Source organism: Octopus bimaculoides, chromosome 23 (genome assembly GCF_001194135.2).
Source record: "Octopus bimaculoides isolate UCB-OBI-ISO-001 chromosome 23, ASM119413v2, whole genome shotgun sequence".
NCBI classification, from domain to species: Eukaryota; Metazoa; Mollusca; class Cephalopoda; order Octopoda; family Octopodidae; genus Octopus; species Octopus bimaculoides.
Window position 1 is genome coordinate 13,433,865 of NC_069003.1, and position 9,643 is coordinate 13,443,507.

The 9,643-nt window shown below is 41.7% G+C and overlaps 1 protein-coding gene across 1 annotated transcript in view; it reads left to right on the plus strand.

Moving 5' to 3' along the window:
• LOC128250637 (calcium homeostasis endoplasmic reticulum protein-like) overlaps positions 1–9,643 on the plus strand; it is a gene marked incomplete at its 3' end in the record, with an annotated part of 127,259 nt that overhangs the window by 94,663 nt on the left and 22,953 nt on the right. The gene's annotated exons all lie outside the window — the stretch shown is intronic.

Sequence of the window (9,643 nt, forward strand, 5' to 3'; positions counted from 1 at the left end):
TTTATTCCAGCAAAACAACAAAGGAGTAGTTATTTTGTATTAATATTCCCTTTGAACAAAAATAAAAGACAAAAAGATAGAAGTTTCTGATTTTTACCCATTTCAGAGCCATGGATATTTAGTTGGTTGACTTGTCTGGCCTTGAGCCATTGTTATTCGCGCCACTATTTCACAAATAAAGCAAGCAGTATTTCAAACAAGCTCTGAGATTTTAAAACTGCTATTTCCCTGTATCTCTTTCTTTTTCCTCCTTGCTTTAACCATCATACTTATTGGTCTTTATATTTCTTTCTTTATTTTATTGTATTAAATATCAGCTGAATTGTCTAAACCTTTCTTTTCCATCATAATCATCATAATTATGCCTCTTTTTTCTTTTGTGTGTGTGTATGTTTGTTAGTGTGTTGGTTCAAGTTTAGTCGTCTATAGGACATGTTTGGTTAGTTTCAAGACAAGGTCTTCTTTAGTAATGAAATTCTGATTGTACTTATTGGTCATTGTATTGGTTTAGGCGTCTTGGTTAGCTCGCTGTCCTGGTTTCATTCACTCCTACATTCTTCGGTTAACTTTCTTGTCTAAATCCTCCAGTTGAACAATACACTGTCTTGATGTGACTGCACCTCTTGCTTACCCACCTGGGATTCAGCAACATTCAAGAAAATAGCTGAACTGGTATTGGAGAGTTTGCTGCACTAATTGTGCAGATTTGTATTGTTGTTTTTACTTATATATATATATAGACGCAGGAGTGGCTGTGTGGTAAGTAGCTTGCTTACCAACCACATGGTTCCGGGTTCATTCCCACTGCGTGGCACCTTGGGCAAGTGTCTTCTACTATAGCCTCAGGCCTACCAAAGCCTTGTGAGTGGATTTGGTAGACGGAAACTGAAAGAAGCCCATCATGTGTGTGTGTGTGTGTGTATATGTTTGTGTGTCTGTGTTTGTCCCCTCCCCAGCATCACTTGACAACCGATGGTGGTGTGTTTACGTCCCTGTAACTTAGCAGTTCGGCAAAAAAGACCAATGGGATAAGTACTAGGCTTCCAAAGAATAAGTCCTAGGGTTGATTTGCTCGACTAAAAGGCGGTGCTCCAGCATGGCCACAGTCAAATGACTGAAACAAGTAAAAGAGTGTATAGGTGCAGGCGTGGTTGTGTGATAAGAAGCTTTCTTCTCAACCACGTGGTTCTGGGTTGTATCCCACTATGTGGCACCTTGGGCAAGTGTCTTCTACTATAGCCTCAGGTCAACCAAAACTTTGTGAGTGGATTTGGTAGACAGAAACTGAAAGAAACCCATCATGTGTGTGTGTGTGTTTGTCCCTCCACTACTGCTTCACAACCAATGTTGGTGTGTTTATGTCCCTGTAACTTATAGATAATTCCATATCTGACCCATGCAACCTTGGAAAAATGGGCATTAAAACGATGACAACAACGCCAATGATGATGATGGTGACAATGACGATTGTGTGTATGTGAGCATGTACACATGTGAGCGTGTGTGTGTGTGTGCTAACCTGCAGGATCCCTAGAGGTAGGCCAAGAACAAGATGGTTGGATAACATCCAATCCTCAATTGGTCACTTCTGAGAGGATTCTATAAGTAGGAGGTGTCTGAGGAATCTACCACCACAACACTTCCAGGAATAGTGAGCAGCGAAAATGGATGGATACCATCATCATCATCATCATTTAATGCCTATTTATCCATACTGGCATGGGTTAGATAGTTTGACCAGAACTTGTAAGCTGAAGAGCTGCGCCAGACTCCTGTTATCTGTTTTTGGCTTGGTTTCTATGGCTGGATGTTCTCCCTACTGCAAACTACTTTACAGAGTGTACCAGGTGTCTTTTATCTGTCACCAGCACAGGTGCCATTTTATGTGTCCCTGGCACAGGTGCCTCTTAACATCTCACCAGCACTTTTTACATATCATGGGCATGGGTGTCTTTTACATGTCACCAGCTCTGGTCACAGCTATGATTTCACTTGGTTTGACGTGTCTTCTCAAGCACAGCAAATCACCAGCTATCTAGGTCACTTGTCATTGTTGCCATGAAACTCAACAACTGAAGATCATATTTCACCACCTAGTCCCATCCATGTCTTCCTGGGTCAACCTCTTCCATAGGTTCCCTCCACAATTAGAAATTGACACTTCTTTACACAACTGATGTGTGTATGTGTGTGTGTGTGTGTACAGACACAAACATTGACTGTTTTAACTTTGAGTCATTATTTATTTGTCTTCTGTCTGAGATTTTAAATATGTGTGCGTGTTTCTGTCTGCATGTGTGTGTATATGCTGCACGCCTGTGTTTGTGTATGTATTTATGTATTTGTATTTGGATGTGTGTATGTATATGTGTTTCTGTGCGTGAAAGTGATGTGTGTAACCTGTTCTGAGATTTATCCACACATTGAGTATACTTCAACATCTAAAACACTTGAGTTGATATGAACATCCGCACACATGCACACATACACATTCACAATCCTTGTATCTCTCTCTCTCTTTCAATCTTTCTGATCATTCTTCTACCTCTCTATCTTTTGCTCTCACTCTCTCTGCTCCACCCTATCTTTGCTCCCCACCACTACTTAAGAGCCATGGATTGGTTCAGCACCAATGGCCTGAACATGAATCATTTCTCTCTCTCTCTCTCTCTCTCTCTTTCTCTCTCTCTCTCTCTCTCTCTCTCTCTCTCTCTCTCTCTCTCTCTCTCTCTCTCTCTCTCAAGATATCAGCAGGATGTTCTTTCCCTACCCACATCCACCACCACTTTTCCGTTCTAAATACAATCACCTAGATGTTTTTGTTTCCAGGTATCAGGTATGGTTTGCTTTCTGTCGCTATGTTGTTGTTGTAATTAGAAGATATTCATTTAGAAGCTTAACTTAGCCAAAACTTTGGTTAATGGCTAATTCGCAGACTATTTTTGGCTCACTTCTTATCCTGGCTCTCCTTCACAGCCAATGTCTCGCATATGGCATCCTATTTCCCCCCCTCTTTCCACTGGAAAAAAACAAACAAACCTAAATCCTCTCTTCTCACCTTCCCACCCCACTCTACTTTCACTTCCACTTTGGTTTCCACTCACCTCTCCTCCACGCTGTTTCACTTCAATGATTATTTCTCTCACACCCACCACCACCACCATCACCATCAGTTTCTAGGTGCTGCTGGACCAATATTCTCCTTCCCCTTTTTACAGTCCATCCAACCATAACACACCCCTTCTTGCACACACCCCTTCTTGCACACACCCCTTCTTGCACACACCCCTTCTTGCACACACACACACACACACACACACACACACACACCACATTCTATATTGATTCCATCTCCCACCCATTTTGCCTTTTATACTAAAGCCTTGGGACCAACCAAAGCTCCAAGCTCCAAAGGAATGGATTTGGTAGACGGAAACTGTAAGAAGCCCATCTGTGTGTTTATGCATGCTTATGTGTGTGTATGTGTGTGTTTTACTGTCCCCTTTCCTCGACCTTCTGTGATTGTTGTTAACAAATGTCACCATGCAACTGGTGTCCTGTGTTTCCAATATTCTGTGGAAATGTCTAGCCATGAGGAGAAATATTAACCTTGCTCGGAAACAGATGAGGGTTGGTGACAGGAAATAATCTGCTTCAAGAAATTCCATCTGACTCATGCAAGAATGGAAGATCATCATCAACATCATCCTTTGACATCTGTTTTCCATGCTGGCATGGGTTGGACAGTTTCACCAGAGCTGGCATGCTAGAGAGCTGCACCAGGCTCCATTGTCTGCTGCGGCTTGCTTTCTACGGCTGGATGCTCTTCCTAATGCCAACCTCTTAACAGAGTGCACCGGGTGCCTTTTACGTGTCACCTGCATGGATGCTGTTATGTGGCACACAGCACAGGGGCTATTACATGGTCCCGACACAGGTGCTTTCTATGTGGAGCCAGCACAAGGCTCTTGCAGACGTATCTTCTTCATGAGGAGAAGCAGCACTAACATTTCTGCTGTGGAGGACAACTCAGATGGTAAATGATGATGATGGTGATAATGATGTCTAATGCTGTCTTCCCAGAAGCTTTGCTGTAACAAACATTAACATTTTTCAGTCCAATCCAACCATAGTACACACACACACACACACACACACACACATGTGCACCCATGCATAAACACCCTGTATCTTGAGTCTTACCCATTCCAAATACCTTGTCCAGTGTCCTGTGTTTTAATCCTTAAGGTCTTTGCCCCACCCTCACCAGATATTAACCATTATAATGTCCTCCACCCCACTTCACCCCAAGCAGAACAGGACAGGCAGGACCAGCTTACAATTCTGGGCAGTTTGGGGGGCAACTGACAGATTTACCCCCAGAAGAGCCATTCTACATATTGATTTCAAATTTTGGCACAAGGCTAAGTTCAGGGGAAAGGATAAGTCATTTACATGAACCCCAGTGTTCAACTGGTACTCTTTTCTTATCAACCCTGAAAGGATGAAAAGCAAAGTCGACCTCAATGGAATTTGAACTCAGAACGTAAAAATGGAAGAAATGCCACTCAGCATTTTGCCCAGCATGCTAACGATTCTGCCAGCTCATCACTTTAGTAACATTCTAGTATTCAGATTAATCTGTCAAATGAAATGTTTGTTAATTTATATTGTTTTGAATTAATCATGCATTATCCTGTAGTTTAGAGATTTTGATGATGTGATTGTTTAGTTTTAGGATGACATTGTAGGGTAGGTGTGAGAGGCAGGATCTGGCCAGTTTCAATATAAAATAGGTTAAATATTTTGGCCAGATATGGCTGGTTTGAACACTAAAGGGTTAGGCCGTTCTACATATTAAACTCGTATGGGGTAGTCTTGCACAGGATCATCCCTTTTATTTATTTATCTTAATTTTTTTTTTCATTTTTGAGGCATAGTGTGAATAGAAGTACATCATACTAAGTCTTCTTTCTTAAAATGGCAATGTGGGAGATTTGAGGGAGATTTGGCTGTCATGTTTCATGCTGGTTGGTTGGCTAACTACATAGAACAGGGATTCTCAACTGGGGGGGGGCGCCTGCATACAATGCAGGGGTCTGACATATGATACTTCAGTGGGGTGCGATTGAGGGAAGAGTGCATGTGCACTTGTGTGTGTGTATGCATGTATATTTGAGTGTGTTAGTATGTATATTGAGTAGACAGATTATGCTGGTGGTGTTGCTGCTGCTGCTGCTGCTGTGGCGGTAATGGTGTTGGTTGTTGTTGTGGTCATTGTAAGTTCAGCAAAGAAAGTATGTGTGTACAAGCATGCATGTGCGTGTGTGTGTGTATATATATATATATATATATATGTATGTATATGTAGTAGATAGGTGTTGATGGTATGTAGCTTAGGGGACAGGGAGTGTCTGTGTATGTAGAAGATTAGTGTTTGATGGTGGGTCGAGCTACGAGAGGGTGTATACTTCTAGGATTTAAAAGATCTGGAGATTTCTTCAAGAAATCTAGGTTGGCTGATGAAATACTTATCGACTGATTTAAGTCAATATTTCCTCAACCTCCAACTTCACCACCACCACCACCACCACATTGATTGTACTGTGCTGTTGTCACTACCACCACCACTGCCACCACCACAATCATCATTGTCATGGGTTTGTAGTTATTCTATGTAAAATTAAATATTATTCATACAGTGTCATTTTTGTTGTTGTTTATCCTTGAATCAGCTCTGATCAATTGGATATATATGATCGGACATTCCAACCATGACCAGCTGTTTTTTTTTTGCGGAGGGGGGGGGGGGGGGGGGGTGATTTTTCTCTTTTTTTAGATATAGGCATGGCAATATGGCAAGAGGTTTGCCTCCCAACCACATGGTTCTAGGTTCAGTCCCACTGTGTGGTATCTTGGGCAAGTGTCTTCTACTGTAGCCCTGGGCTGACCAAAGCCTTGTGAGTGGATTTGGTAGATGGAAATTGGAAGAAACCTGTTGTGTGTACATATGTGTGTGCGTTTGTCCCCCACCACTCTTGACAACCGGTGTTGGTATGTTTACATTTATGTAACTTAGCAGTTTGACAAAAGAAACTGATAGACTAAGTATCAGGCTCAAAAAAAAATTAAAATGTACTGGGCTTCATTCATTCAACTAAAAGTGTTTCAAGGTGATGCCTCAGCATGGCCACAGTGTAATCACTGAAACAAGTAAAACAATAAAAGAATGTCATTTTTTCTCAGTGTTTTAGCCCTTGGTCAGCCATGTTTGAGCAGAAATCTAACCACAGGTGTTCCAACAATGCTTTGTTTTATTTTAAAGACATAGAAAACCCACCCACTACAGCAGAATTGAGATCCTAAAACCAAGGTGCCACATAAAAAGCACCCAGTACACTCTGTGAAGGGGTTGGCATTAAAGAGGACATCCAGCTGTAGAAACCAATCCAAAACAGGCTACAGAACCTGATACAGACACTAGCCTTGCCAGTTCCTGCCAGGCTGTCCAACTCATGCCAGCATGGAAAACGGATGTTAAATGTTGATGATAGTAATGATTACAGAATATTGAGAACCAATTTTTTTTTTTTTTAAAGATAAAAATCTGTGATTTGAGGGAGATTTGACTGCTATTTCTAGTATGATGACTGACCATGCAGAGGCTCTTTTATTGGCTGATGGCCCTTGGCAATGATGACATAGTAGTGGTATTGTGTTGGTGGCAGTACAACAGTGGTGATGGCAATAGTACATTGGTGTGGTTTTGGTTGTAGTACATCAGTAGTATTAGTGACAGAATAGTATGTTGTGTATTGCTGATGGTTCAGTGGTTGCAGTAGTGGTGAAAGCTGTGGTGATGATGTTGCTTGGGGTGGTGTGATTATCATGGTAGTGTTGATCGTGATGGCTGTGGTGATAGTGGTGATAATGGTGTGGTTGTGGTGCTAGTGTCATTGGTGGTGGTGGTGTGCTTATGTTGTATATGTGTCTTCAGTCAATTAGGGCAGCAGGAGGATTGGTGGTGGTGGTGGTGGTGGTGGTGGTGTATATTTATAATAATAGTCTTGTGATCAGTCTGGAGCCACAAGTGGCTGATGTAACAAACCAGATAGAGGTGGAGGTGGAGGTGGTGGTGGTGAGGAGTGATGAGATGATGTGATGTGATGTGGCCTTCAACATCACACCAGATGATGAAATAGCACATTGCAACTAGCATCATCTCTGCACCACCTCCACCACTACCACCACCACCATAAATCAAAGCTGCTGATAATGGTGGTAGCATTTATAATATTGGTGATGATGACAATAGTGATGATGATGATGACATCAAGAATGAGAGGCAAAATGATGGCTATGGTGGTGGTGGTGGTGGTTATAAAGGTGATGATGATGATGATGACAGCTTATTACATTTGTTCCCTTGATGATGATGATGATGATGATGATAAAGTGTCTTTGAAGAGAGGGACAGAGTGTGTATGCATGTGTGAGAGAGAGAGGGGGAGAAGAAAAGTAAGTGTGACTGCTAAGTGGTTGCAGTGTGTGCATGTGTGTATGCAAGCGTGTGTGTGTGTTCATGCATGTGCATGCATGCGTTTGTGCACCCATGCCCAGATGAGTTACTCTGCATTTACCTCCAGACTAACCCTCAAGTCAAATCGATGCACTTAATATAACACTATCCTGAAGTTAAACAAGGTACTTGACCAAGTTGAAAAGAGAGAGAGAGAGAGAGAGAGAGAGAGAGAGAGAGAGAGAGAGAAGTGGTAGGAGAAAAAAGGAGAGAGAGAGAGACACTATTCTTTGAAGAAGCTCCCTGCTTTTACAACATTATTAAATGACACTTCTCTTCACAGCAGACAAACCTCTTCTAATTCTCTGACCTTTGCCAACATTTGAACTCCATTTGTTGTTGTTGTTGTTGTTTAACCCCAGGACACACTTGATCTAGCAATCAAAGGAATCCCAGTCCCATCTTTTACTTTTCAATCACTTTGCCTTGAACAGATGAACAGCACATCATAGCGCAGTATGGGCTCTTTAATCTTACAGTGAGATACCAAGCAACCCTTCTGGTGCTGGTGTTAAGAATAAAATGCTCCCTGTACAAGTTGTTGTCAAATATGTGGAGACAACACGGGGTGCCAAGAGGAGCCTTTGGTTTTGTCATGGACATGGTAACCCTACTAGTGCTGGTGCTATATATGTATGCATCCAATGCACACTTTAAAGGGATGGGTGTTAGGAAGAGCATCTGGCCATAGAGACTGTACCAAAAAGGAGCATGCAAGTCAGATGTAGATCTGACCCATCTAGAGGTCACCATTTGGAGTAACTCCAAATATAAACTGACTTAAATTGTGATGACCCAGCCAACCCATACCAGTGTGGAAAGCAAAAAAAAAAAAAAAAGGATAAGTATATCTAGAACTACATTATTCTATGTGTCCTTTTTCCCATGGTGTACCTTTCATCTATTACCTGTTTCAGTCATTGGACTGTGGCCATGCTGGGGCACCACTTTCAAGAGTTTTAGGAAAACAAATTGACCCCAGTACTTTTTCTTCCTTTTTTTTTTTGTGTAAGTCTGTTATTTATTCTATCAGCCTATTTTACTAAGTTATAGAGATGTAAACAAACCAACTCTGGTTGTCAAGCGAGGGTAGGAGCAGGGTGGACAGCCATACCCACACACACATATTCTGCTGAGTGGTTGGTGTTAGGAAGGGCATCCAGCTGTAAAACTATGCCAAAACAGACACAGAAGTCTGGTGCAGGCTCCTGTCTGACCAGCTCCTATCAAACCGTCTAACCCATGCCAGGCGGATGTTGAACGATGATGATGATACATACATATATGAACGATGAGCTTCTTTCAGTTTCTATCTAGCAAACCCTACTTGAGGTTTTGGTTGGCCACAGGACTACATAGTGGGACTGAACCCAAAACCGTATGTTTGAGAAACCACGTGGTGGTCGTGGTGGTTGTGGTGGTAGCTATGGCAGTTGTAATGATGATGGCAGTGGTGCTGGTAGTAGTAGAAGTGGTAGCTGTTTAGTTTCTAGTTCAACACGAGTCAACAATGTAGCTTTTTCTTACATGCCATGGTCTGCATTGTCCTTCTTGTGTGACCTCCATTTGTTTCAGACAGTCATGTAGTAAAATGCAACTTGAGTGGTACTTGGCTGCTGTTTCTAGCAGATGCAGGTTCCGCGTTGCTATATGTAATGGTAGTTTGCAGTTGCTATTTGTTGCTATTGTTTTTTGGTGGTGGTGAATTTAGTTGCTGTTTTTGGTGTAGTCTGGTGTTTGCATGTGAGACATCACTGTGTGGCCTGCACTGTTAAATTTTGAAAAAAGACACTGGTTTTTCTTGAAGATGATGATGTTTTTATTGTTGGCAAGCTGGAGCTAGATTAAGCTGCACACTTTACTGTAAGTCTCTCTCTCTCGCTCTCTCTCTCTCTCTGTATATCTGTCTAATCTATCTGTCTAGCTGTCTCTCTGTCTATCTCCCATTCTTTCTCTCTTTCAGTAGTGTATAAGTCTAGTAATTTATAGTAGATATTCACTAAAGCTATCAACTATTTCCACCCCTATATATATATATATATATATATATATATATATATATAT